This window comes from Athene noctua, chromosome 1, assembly GCF_965140245.1.
Source record: "Athene noctua chromosome 1, bAthNoc1.hap1.1, whole genome shotgun sequence".
Lineage (NCBI taxonomy): Eukaryota > Metazoa > Chordata > Aves > Strigiformes > Strigidae > Athene > Athene noctua.
The window spans coordinates 162,828,852-162,842,119 of record NC_134037.1 but is presented as its reverse complement, the minus strand read 5'-3'; positions in this window follow the sequence as shown (position 1 = coordinate 162,842,119).

Sequence of the window (13,268 nt, the reverse complement as noted above, 5' to 3'; positions counted from 1 at the left end):
CCATCCCCATGCCAGAGAGTAGCACAGAGAGCACTAATGAATAACATCACTCCTTCTAATAAAGCAGAAGATAAAAATATGTCCTTATGCGTTATATATCTATATGTAAATAAAGAACCTATTCTGTGAAAAAGCTGTTGGAAATGTTTTAGGGAATTAAAAGATGTCACGCACTATCTCATAGAGTCCTGACAAAGAAGCTAGTCCAGCATGGCAGGATTAAGGGGAAAATAAAATTAAAAATACTGCACTTTTAAAGCCTCAAAATTACCATTAATAGTATCTCTAAGCACAACTATATCGTGCTTCGGTGATCTCTTTCTTATGATGCAATATACCTCCTTTTGAAACAAGTACTCTGTGCACCACAGAAAAGGCAATGCTCTCCTAGTAAAAGCTTTCATTTCTAGCTGTGATACCTTGCACAACATCAAACTAAAATCAAGATTTATCATAGGTTTAGGACTAGGATGTTTGTTGTCTTGAACTTCAGATCAGGACAGATTTTCAGAGGTGTTAGTAGAAAACGGGAATTGCCTGTGGAAAGAGTAATTACACTGCTGAGTGTGGTTGTGTTTGCTTGTACTGGATTTGTCAATAAACAGGGGTATAGATACAGGTACAGATACATGCCTGTTCTCCCTAGTATTTACTCACCTTCTCAGTAAGGTTTTTAGCTGACCACTGTACATTTGAGCTAACAGCAGGTGACCTAGGGAGTACAAAAGCTGCATGGGATACCTGCATGGTTCTGCAGTCATGGCAGCGACTGTGGTCCAGACATACTCCAAAGAGGTGATGGGGGCAGCTGGGTCAGAACAGTGAAATATCAGAAGTCATCTGGTCCCAAGGGAGCAGGTGAGTGAGGAACGCTGAAGTGAAGTAGATGGGGCTGTTTTAAGCTTGTACATAGGGCTCCTGAGATATCTGGCTGGGAATATAGGAATATGGCTCTTACACAAGTGGGCAGGGCTGCCCCTGAAGGAAGGATTGAGAGGAAACAGAACTGAGAAATAAAGGAAAAGTGGAACTGTCGGGGTAAAATGTGGGCCAAAGAGACCAGAGCAGGGACAAGTGGGGAAGAGTGTGGAGGAGACTATGATGTGGTGCTCTCAAACTGGAACTAGGATCTAATGAGAGGATGTAAAAGAGAGGGTGAGAGGCAAGGGTGAAGTAAGAATGGATGGGAAAAGACTAGGATGGAGAAAGGGCAGTCTTGAAGAAGACTAGGACAGGGAAAGATTGAGGCAGTAGGAGGCTGAATGGGTTGTGCTAGAGGAGAAGAGGAAGAATCATGTATTTCAGACCTTCTAATAAAACCACAGGTCACTGGATTCCCCACCCCCACTCACCCCCCACACCAGTCCTCTTCTGTCAGCAAATACCTGTGAATCCCCTGACAAAGTAAGTTTGTCTAATATTCCTCCTGCCCACAACCCACATCGTTTTCCCTGTTAGCTCAGAGTGGCAGGGAGCTCTGCAGTAAAGCTAAAGAATTCAACCCTAATGACATTTACAACAATATGATGCTGCATGATGGAAGGGGGTTTGATTTTTTTTTTTACTGTTTGCTTTTTAAAAAGCTAGATAATTGCACATACAAAATCTGCTTTAAATGAGGACTAGGTTGCAAAATCAATAGTACATAATGAGGAGTGTTATTTTCTCCTTCCTCTCCTTTGCATATGCATATGCAATGTATATAATTGCATACTTTTCTTTCCATGGGATCTCTGCCACATTTATTTTTCAGGGTGGAGATGCTCTGGAGCTGTGTCAGGACTACATAGTGGAGGAGGCCGCTGTCTGCAGGAGTTTTTTCACATTTGTTTCACCGAATGGTAGATGTGTAGTAAATGACAGTACAGGATCATGTGAAAAGGGATGAGCTCTTGGTTAAAACAGCTGAGCTCTGCCTTAGGAACTGGATTCAATCCCTCTTTTGCCACATTGTTCTTATATGATGCTGGATAAGTCAGTTAAACCACACTTCTTGCAGGTGGCCACAAATTTCATGCTACTAGTTTCTGGGTATCTGAATTGACATTTTGTGGTCTAACTCGCAGAACTGCTGAATGATCCCAAATGAAACTGAATTCAATTCGTACTAGATATATAAAATGCTCTGAATGAAGAACGTACCATCTTCTTGAAATATTCACTTGAAATATTAACTGTCTCAAGCTGAGTAACCAGAATCTACAAAACCTTAAACTACAGATAATTCCAAGAGGTAACAAAATGTATGTCTGGTGACTCTTATGGAAATGTGAGGAAGAGGCATCTGTCTGCTCTTCAGCCTAACCCCCCAGGAGGTGTCCTGCCCACCAAAAACCCAAACCCAAGATGGTGCAGTAAGGTTGCTGTTACTCACCTGGCCCTCTCACAGAGACCCTCTACAGCTCCTTTCCATGTGTATTAATGGTTCTGCCAGGTGGGACCGTGAGCAAGTCAAATATGGCTACATGGTCCTGGGAGTGACAGTGGAGGGGTCAGGGGCTCTGAGAGGGTCTGGTTCTTCCAGGCAAAGGCACTGGCTCTGGCACACTGGAAATTAATGTGTGGTTGGGAAGGTGGAGTCACCAGGAGGGCTTGGGTGAGTTTTTGAAGAATTGCTGAGTTCCTGTGAGGCCTAGGGAAAAAAGTGGGAAGAGAGGGCTCAACTGTGTAAGTAAGGCTTGAAACTAGGAGGTAGGCAGGTCAGTGATATGAGCCTGAAGGTAACTGTAACAAAAGGTAGTTTATGGGGAATACAAGTTGACGAGGAAACACCTATAAATGATGAGCAGGCAGAAGAAGACCCCGGAAAGAAAGCTGCAAAGCCACAGCAGGCACATCGGTTTCTGTGCAGCAGCTTACAGGCAGCAACTTGTTTAAATCTCAGTAAGTGGCTCATTAGCCCTCCAATGTGACCATACACTACCGCAAACTAAGTACAGGAATAAAAGCATAAAAGGAGCCTGTAAGAATAAAATCAGAAAGCACAGGGCAGAAAGTCAATATAATTCGCAAAGGAAAGAGAGAGTAACAAGAAAGCACTTTTATGCATTAGAAGTTAAAGCAAGACAATGACAAAAAAATGATCTGCCCTTCGATAAGGATGGAAAACTAGAAAAAGGTGACACAGGAAAAGCTAAAGTGGTTAATATCTTTTTCCCCTCACTCCTCAGCAAAAGGAATTAACTATGATCATTTGACTAGCCATTAATGTCTAAGGCTAAACAACAGAAAGAAGAAACTAGACTACTTTGGTAAGTCAGGTATTTACCAGTCAGTCAGATGCAACTGAGAGCATGAGGGAATCTGGCGGAAGCAGTCCTAGAGCCATGAGGGATCCGTTCCCACAGCACCGGGGGACAGAAGACCAGTGACAGGTGATTGCAGTACCTGTTTTTAAAAAAGAAGAAAAGCAGCTTGAGGAATATAGACAAACAGCCTGACTTGAATTGCTGGAAATATATTGAAATAGATAATTAAACAAAATTTTCTTTTGTGTATGAGAAATAATGAAATTATAAGTAGAGGCCAAGAAAGATTTTCCAGGAACATACCGTGCTGAGCCAAGCTAATTTCCTTCTCTGACAAGTAGCAGGTCTTATGGACAATAGATATTACATATCTTGAGTTGAACAAGGTTTTCAACGCAGTCTCTTGTGATTTCTTGTAAGCGAGCTAAAACGAAACTATTGTAAGGTGGACTCATAGCTGCTTAAGAAGAAAATACTAGAAGAGGAATTATTGTTGGTGCATTGTTGAAGTGGAAGAAATTATGGAAAGCAGTTCTGCAGATGCCCTTCCCGGGATTTGTACCACTCGCTATTTTTGTTGTGCTTTAGAAGATGGCATATCGAGTATGGCTATCAAATTTGTAGAGAAAGTTCTACAAGCACCTTGGCAGGATTATCATCTTGATCAATTGAAGAAATGGTCTGAAAACAATAGGATTCAGTGCAGTAAGAACAGGTGTAAACTATTACACTTAGGTAAGAATAAAACCCCAAATGCAGAGCAGCCAGCAACGCAAAATACCTGGACAAAACTGCCTTGGGGATTTTGGAAGAGCTCAAGCTGACTGCGAATTAACAATGCCGTACTGGTGTGAAAAAGAAAATATTGTGCTGAAATATATGAATTGGCTAGGTGAGATATGTGAAATAAATTCTTGACTTCTACTCAGCACTGGTGAAGTCTCAAACTGGAAAATGGACTGATTCACTTTGGTCACTGAACTTAAGAGAGGAGTGGGCAATTAGGGAAAGTCCTGAGAGCAACAAAAAGTAATAAAAGTCTTAAAAAACAGACCCTGGAGGAAATCTCAAAAAACTGGATTTGTTTATTCTAGAGAAAAGAGGACTGAGAAGAAACATGATAAGAGTCTTCAAATACGTAAAAGGTAGCTGCTCAGTGGAAAGCAGTAGGTAACTCTTAATGCTTAAAGGGGAGCAGGAAGCTAAAATAGTATCTAGAGTTATTTTCTGCTATATATAAGGAAAAACTTCCTAGCTAGGAGGCTAAGCAAGCCTTAGTGTCGGTTCAGGTCACTGAGTCTTTAGCACTGATGGTTTTAAACACAGCTGAAAAAGGCTTCATTTAGATATTGTTGAGTGTGTTTGGGAAGGGGGTACTAGACCCAAGGGCAACAGCTTGTGAGGCAAGTGTACGTAATAACTTGCAGACACATATTTGAAAGGCATGCATAGCATCTGGAGCTGGGAGTTGTGGCACCATGAGAGTGTCATCATTGGATGAAGCATCTCTCAGCTGCCAGTAAGTTCTTTTGAGAACACATAACCTCAAAGTGGGGAAAAAGAAATCAGATCTAATATGCAAACTTCGAAAGCTTTCTGACCCCCTAGATAATTTTTGAGGTCTCTCCTGTAATTGTAAATAGAGGCTGTGCCAGAGTGGCTGAATTACTGCTGCAGTGGTTTCCTCTTACAGGTGAAAAACAAGTATTAAGCCTTCGTCAGTAACTTGTGAAAAAAAAAAAAAAAAATAAAAAATCTAGCTACATCATGTGCATTTCTGCCAAAAGGAGATTGAAATCCCATCACCTGGGAGACAACCAAGTACTAGCATTTCTCCTTTACGAGAGGACTGAAAGGTTTTGTCATGAACCTGAAAGACTGTTTTTGTTGCATTGCTTTGCAAACATTTGGGAGACAACAGTCCTTGTCCTTGTCCTGGGGGCCTGCTGTTCTGAATAACCAAGCCAAGAAAATGGTGTGAGAAGCAGCAAAGGTCCAAAGAGGGGGAAATATCATGCATCAAGCTGCACAAAACGTGTATGTCATGAGTGGGAGTAAAACCCCGGTCTTTCTGGTGTTCATAGCAGTACCATCCATCTTCTTACATTGCTGTCATACTGTAACAGTATTGGTTGCAACAGTTAAGTTTCCTTTATAGAGAGCTCGTGTGAAGGTTGCATTTTCTGTTGGCAATGACTGCAGACTGTGTATATTGCTAAGGCATCTTTCTAGTGCTGTGAAAGTGATAATGTAATTCTATGCAATTAAAATGACGCCTCCTACATGCATAATGCCTCTCCCTAGCTTTACAGCTGTTCGCCATGTTCTCTGTGAGGGCATTTGCTGCTAATAAACTGTGTTGTGGAAATATAATAACATGAACAAGGAAATCTGAACTGATCCAATTGTTTAATATAATTTAAACCTACATATTCTCAGAGGAATTCCTAACCCAGATTAGTTTAAAGTGATGAGGTTTGATCCCATCACCCTTATAAATCACACATGCAAACCCCATGCTATTATGTTGCTATTAATAGTGCTGACATGGATACATATGCTTATAATCTTGTAAATACATGAGGAAAACAAAACATAAACAAGCAAATACAATTCTCCCTTGTTTCAGTGGAGCCCACCTGTCTCCTGCTTCCCAGGGGAAGCCTCACATCATGGCTTCAGATTATTCTCTTCCCAAACTCTAGTTTACTAAAGCAAAGAATGTTCAGCCAGCTTTTGTCTCTGTCCCTCTTACAGAGACAATAACTTCTGCACCAGGTTACCATATACCCAGGTTTCTCTGGACACTTACTCTTTTTTCATTAAGAAATCATGTCTGGACAGAAAACACATTTCATAGATTTCTTCAGAACTTTCAGATATCAGACAGTCTGGAATTGTGACTTTGAGCATGGCTGATAGATGTCCGACTATCATTGACTCACCTATTGCACACAGGCAGATCACTCTATGCTTTGTGCACAGTGAGGCTGACGCTTCCAGGAAGTGTGAGAGCTATTGTGTGTATACTATGGAGTTCATTATCGCCTGTGCAGGACTTCTGATGCAACAGGAGTGTTTTGGATTTACTGTAAATTCACAGACCAACTATACCACCTTGCAGAGCAAGTCTAATGATTTCAAAAGCCTCAGATTTAGTGCCCGTGTGTTAGCCAGAACATGCACAACTATTTTCATCTGAGAAATCCTCATGAAAAAAATAGCCTCTCTAGGTCTCTGTGGGGATGTTAGAAATACTCAATAAACAAGAAATTGTTAAGTTAGAACCTAACTTAAACTGTGTTTTTTCAAAGGTGCAGGGGAAAAAGCAGGTGAAAATCTGTTAAGGAGAGGAATATCTGGAAGAAATGGTCTGTTTATGCCAAGTATGTTTAGCAGGTGAACAGGCAAATCTACCCCTCCCCAGGCTGCCTGCCTGGCAAGTAAGCTAGCTGTGACATGCTTTACTCCCACTTTGAAAAGTGTTATATATCCCACATCATTCATTCCACAAGATTAAGGAATTCTCTCTTGGCATGACATAAAGAGTATTCATCAGGCACCTTCTCTGTTTCCCTCTCATGCTGCCAGCCAGAGAAAGATTCTTGTGGGGAAAAATGCCTTGCTATTAGTCTTGGTTTCTTTATTATGGAGCAGCAGTTTATAATTGCCCGTAACAAACAGGATCACCTATTTTTCCCAGTATTAACTTAAGTGAACAGATCTCAATGGAGTCATACTACAAAGGAATTTAGTCCTAGCAATATTATATTCAGAAAGCTATTTAGTGCAATGTGAATAATTTCAATTAGAGAATTTTTAATTTTTCGGATAATACAGTTTTTCATGCACATGCAACCTGCAGTAGATGCCTATACTGTTACAACCGGAAACATTCAAGTTCGTTTTTTACAGATGACTAATGCAGTTGTTACTCAATTCCTACAATTAACATTTGTGCAAATGTACTATCCTTTACAAAGTCCAGGCTGCTTACAGGTGTTTCATGTTACTGATATCATCTAGCCGGAAATGACATCACCTGAGAATTATGTAGGTTTTAAGAATATAATGGTAACAGTTTTTCTAAAACTATTATGAAATTTCTGATAATCTGTATTTCTGTCTGGATGGGAATTCAGTAGCAAAATGTCTTTTTGATAGCGTTTCAAAACCCCACACAATGAGACTTCCAAACTGAAAGTAAAAGCCAGAACATTCATCTGAACTCCCCCAAGATCTGGAAGATTTGACAGCTTGGAATAAAATTATAGATTAACGTCTGAGTCTCCCTTTATTTTTCACAAGAAAAAGAACCCAGGTCTTGGAAAAGTTATGACACAGCCTGAAGTACACTGCAGTGGAATGACTTTGAGAAGCACTTGGCTCTTCCCTTCTCAACAAACACAGTCAGTTGTGTCACAGAAAAATGTTAGACAGCTTACAGAAGGTTAGCAGCTGGATAAGGAAGCATTGAATAGCTCAGTCCGAAATCAGGCAGAACAAACACAGTCACGGTGGGACAGGAAAAATGTTATCAGAGGCTAGCAAGCACACCAGCTCCTGCCACTGTTTAAAGCACTGCCCCTTTATTTAGCAAGCAAGTATGAAAGATCCTGCAAGTCACATCTCCAAGGTTCGGTTCAGAAACTTTTCCACTTCCTGCTAATGAACACACAAACATTTTGACTCACCAACTTACCTTTGCATCTCACATAGCACAGTCAAGAGCAGAGAGTTGGGCAGCGTCCTTGCCTAGCTTTGATCTTTCCACACTTCTCAAGTCACACAAGAAAAAGCGTAACCTTGGCAAAAACACTTTGCTGAAGATCATCTCTAACATCAGGGTATTTCGGGGTACAAAACTGCTGTTTGATCCTAAAGTCTTGCAGTTGTAGGTGCCTCATAAAATGTGCAGAGGGATGCTATTTGGTGATAGACCAGGATCATGCATGACCTTTAAGAACTAAGACTCCCAACAGATTTCTAAACCACTCACTCTTCCCTTTTCTTCCTCCTTGCAGATTCAGCTTTGCCAAGACAACTCACCCAGATCTTACAAAACCAAAATTCTTCATGTTTTTTGTTTGTTTTATTCAGCCACATTAATCAAGAAGAGAAAACACTGTAAATGAGCTAGGAAAAAGTGTTCAGGTGGAATAAAAATGTTACAAATGCTAAATCATCTCAGCTGATATCGGTGAAAATCACAGTATAGGAAATCTTCACAATACAGAAATCAAAAATACTGATACAAAAAAGGAGAGTAGGCCAATATGCTTTCTGCTGCTAGCGTAGGTTGATTTGGAATGACCTGTTGTGCTCACCCAGATCCATTTCTTTCTTCAAAAATATTAATTTCTCACAAAGTTATCCCAATGAAACTTTCTAGCCAAACAAATGTGTAACACAATGATAATACCTCCGGTTTTGGTATCACTTTGTTTTTACCTGTCCGATTCAACTACAATTTAAGTTCTCTTAAGACAAGGAACCGATACAAGTTTACTAATTTTTTTCATGGAATACAATATAATGAACACATATACTAAATAAGTAATCTGCTGTCTCACTTTTTATTATCCTTTTAAAATTTAAGTAAAAAATACAGGATTCTGTGACACAATTTTAGCAAGCAGTACAACATACCTGCACGGTAAATACATTCAGCTATATATCTAATTCTCAGAAAAAAAAATCAGTGCATGGATCTAGTGTATTTAAATCATGGGTATATTCAAACCAATCTACATTAAGAACTTTGTGGCTTTCAAAAAACTAATGAAGCTTGTAGTAAATCTTCAGCATAATATACTGCAAGTTCCTCGGTGAATGAAATGACAGAACAGTATGATTCTGTCTTAGTGACAATTACAGGCCAGTTCTGCATTCGTAACCATGAAACTTTCAATTAGTCTGAACTTTTAAATGGGATTCTACCATGAAGAAAGGCCTGAAATAGGAATCAAGGCTTCCATACTTGTGTCTTAACGATTTCTACAGCAAAGGTGCTCCACCTAGAAATGAAAGCATACTCTGATCTCCAGACCTGAAAAAAGCATGGCCCCTGAGAATCAGTCCAGGGATATTTTAGTAGCATATGCATCATACCCAGTCATAATGCTTGTTGGCCTTTTTATGCCCTTAAGGGCATCTTAGCTATCCCATTGCCTTCAATAAATTTGCAGAGAGTTAAGTCAATGTAGTACAGTAAACAGCTCCGTCTCATCTGTAAGAAGAAAAAAGTTCCAGCTTGTTCAGTCTTTTTTTTTTAATTCATGGTCAAGTAACAATGCAAAAGCCTTGGAAGAAAACACTGCAAGCAAGTATATCTGAATGTGTCAAAATGGAGGACCAGCTATTGCTTTTGTACTTTGAATAAAAACTCAGAAACTTCTCTCAGGACCACAACCTCAAAAAAAAGAGACAAAAATAATACAGCCAACAGATGAAAACGGTTTGCAGCATCATTTCTTATAGAGAACAATCTGCGTCCAAAGTCTCTAACTTCTTAGCTATTGAGAATATCGGTAGGATTTGCTTTCTACTTACAGCCCTGCTGGGTCTGTTCTACAATTTAACACACAATTTAACAACACAGCAAGTTTTGTAGGAGCAAGAGTATGTTGAATCTGGGTTACTAAGCACAGCAAGTTAGGGCAAGCACACAGCCCTCCCAAGTGTGAATGTGTGTGTGTACACACACGTGTGTGTGTGTGTGTGTGTGTGTACACATTATTGTCCAGCAAGTGAGAATGAAATGGAACTGTATTTATGAGGTACCGCAGTCATCCTCAACAGTGCATTCCATCAAAATAAGGATCTTCAGACGTGCTTCAGCAGCTACAAGTGTCTGGGAAAGTGTCACACCTTTTTTTAGTGGTAGGTGATCTAGCTATTACATTTACTGGGACTTACAATGCATGCAGGGCAATTACAGCATTGAGAATGCTACCAAAAATGTGGTGAATCAGAACAGAACTTTGCTTTTAGAACTGTATATTATATCAGCAAAATGTGAAGATCTATGTATAGAAGTTAGGATTAAGTAAATCACAGAGCAATTTCGATTAGCAAATGTGTGTGAAAAACAATATGCGGAAGATACAGCAAAACAGTTGCAGGAAAGTAGGAAGTCAAATAGCCCCTAGCAGAGATGTTATGAATGCTGATACACCAAAAAAATTATTCTAGCAATTCCCATTTCCGCTGGTGAAATCAGATACAAAAAATGGACACCGTGAAACAATGAACTGTATCATTGCTTTATGGGATGTGGAATTGTCTGTATTGTGTAATAAGATGTTACAAGTCCGCGAGGCAGAACAACTTGTGCTATTCTCAGCAGAATAACCCAGAGCATAACAGCAATTCCTTTCCTTGGTTTTTAGCAGTGGAGTCTGCACAGTTCCCTCCCTGCACAAAATTGTGCAGAGGATATGATACAATCAGTAATTCTCAAGATCAGTTATTTCAGCTGGCACTTCTTTAATGTGTCACATTCCCAACTTCTCATGGAAAACTTAGATTATAGGATAGAAGGTACTGAACACCTACATCATATTAATAGGGCAGTAATGCACATCATTATACCCAGTGCTTTACACCCTCTTCCCCTCCGATATTGGCAATGCAGCAGCTGACAATATTGGCATGTTTCCATTGGCACCACCAGCTACTCATGCTCAGTGCTGTGCCAACATCCCCTGATGTAAAATTAGAACAGTAAGACCACATCCTGCCTTCCTTTGTTTGCTCACCTATTTAGGCAGCAGTTTCAACTGAGCCTGAACCATCCACTCCTATGTGAATAAAGGGAACTGTGCACAAAGGAGCTGGGCTGTCCAGCGCTCCCACGGCATGTTGTGATAACAGAAATTGATACCACTGGAGAGAACAACTTCTCTGCAGTGGTCACAGACCAGTGCAGACACTTGGTGGTGCTCCGGGTAGCATTCACACCAGGGATTTCCTCTGCTGACAGAAAGCCCCCTACAACACCCCTGTCATTTCTCTGCTCACAGAGTATGTGCAATAGAGGCTGATGTCTGAGCTGTAGCCAATGATTAAAGGACATGACATTTTTACTGACCTGGGGTACCAATACAATGACCTCTCAGTGTTTCCTTCAGCTTCAGAAGATACAAATACTAGCGATCAACTTTACTGGCCATGATCATTTCCATGGCAATGATGTTATTTGTCTAGTGCTTTGTGTGTGCCAGGCACCCTGTGAAGAGGAAACAAGATGAAGCCCAAACTATTTACAATTTGATGACCTGTGTCTGCAGCCATGGTAGGGCATCTACAGTAATTCCAAAGGCACACGTGTGTGTGTGTGTACACACATGAACACATTCATGGAGGAGTTGTGGGGCTTGCTTAATTTTCAGCCAGATCAAATCCACAGTTTGGCTCAACAACCAGCCAAATAAACGCTAGCGTTGGCAAGCGGAGACGGGAGAAATGAGCATGTGGAAAAGAAAGAGCAGCAGAGGCAAGGTGCGACCACATTTTTGGTGGCAGCGTTCGTATAAACTGCAGAACTGCAGTATCATCATCACCGTAATCTTGTCCTTTTGGTGGCTTGAGCTGCTGTGCAACTGTGTTACACCTGCTGCAAAGATGCAAGCGGGACATTCATACAAGTGTTACTGCAGGTGAGCATAGGCTACAGAACCAGGGTACAGATACACAATACAACAGCAACAAAGAAAGGAACAAAATAAGGAAGCAGAATTTCAATTACCTGTATGAAACTGCAGTTCTTCCCTCTGTAGCATTTGCTGCAGTTTTAGACAGTCACACTGGAAAAATCAGTAAAAACTGTGCTTAGAAATACATAGGAAGTGACAAATGTCCCTTAGCGGAGTGGTGAGGTGAAATTTGCCTTTTTTAACCTTAGCTTCCTGGGCTATAAACATTTCTAAGTTTTGAAGCTGAACAAGCCCATTATCAATATGAAAATGCTAAAGAAACTGGAATGCTTTAAGTTTGCATTCTTTCCTATCGTTCTAAAAAAAAAATATATATATATATATCTGTACCACTTTGTAGTTCTACAAAAAATGAATAATAAACAGTAGTGAAATTGTTCCATATCATATAAACAGTAGTCCAATATCTCACTTTGTAGACAATTTATAGCTATCCTTTCATTTGGCAAGGATAGCAATAATTCTAGCAACACCTATAGATAAAAATATAAATATAAATATCACACAGCAAATGACTGTCACAGTTTTGAACTGAACCTGTTGAAGTTCTGATAGGTTCAATCCCAGTTTTTCCCATAATGTCACCAACAACCACTGTTTATTATCCATAGTAAGGTGTTCCAGTTTAAATAGATTCTCTTTGGTTTCTTAAATTCAGTAGGCTGTGTCCACAGCATCTGTACCCTAAAAATATCTGGGTAATAGCTAGATCGTTTCATGTTGTGTCACATTCAAAGATCCCTCCTTAGATGATTGCTGAACAACACACCTTCCAGAAAGTCATATACTTTCTAATACAAGGTCTTTGTCAACAGACCAGTTCAGCTGTTTTGCTATCTGGAGTGCACGTGAAAGAATGATCCATTTGTTTCTTGCTCTTCAGCTTCCCTTAGAGCCAACAAACAGGTTTCTGTACAGGATCCAGAAAAAGCAGGACTAATATATAATATGTAACTTGGCGTTGCATGCTTTGAGAGCGGTGTTTGGAAACAAGGAGAAAGTGAAAAACAATATGTTCAGTGGAATTTTCCTTCATGTATATATTTTTTTTGCAGCTGCAATGTACAGAGGCCAAGTTATTAGAGGTGAACTGGAAAAGAAGCAATAAAATGCCATTAACTTTAGCACTTCACAAGTTAGGGATGGAAATGACCCATAAGACCTCTGCCAGAAAAAGCCTGCTCCTTCTCGGACCCTGATAAGTACACCAAATAGGGAAGAGTAGGAAGCACGTGCACCATACTTTAACCCTGCCTTTCCGCCTGCTTGTCCATCCCCTGGGCTTCGCCTCTCTCCCCGCTCC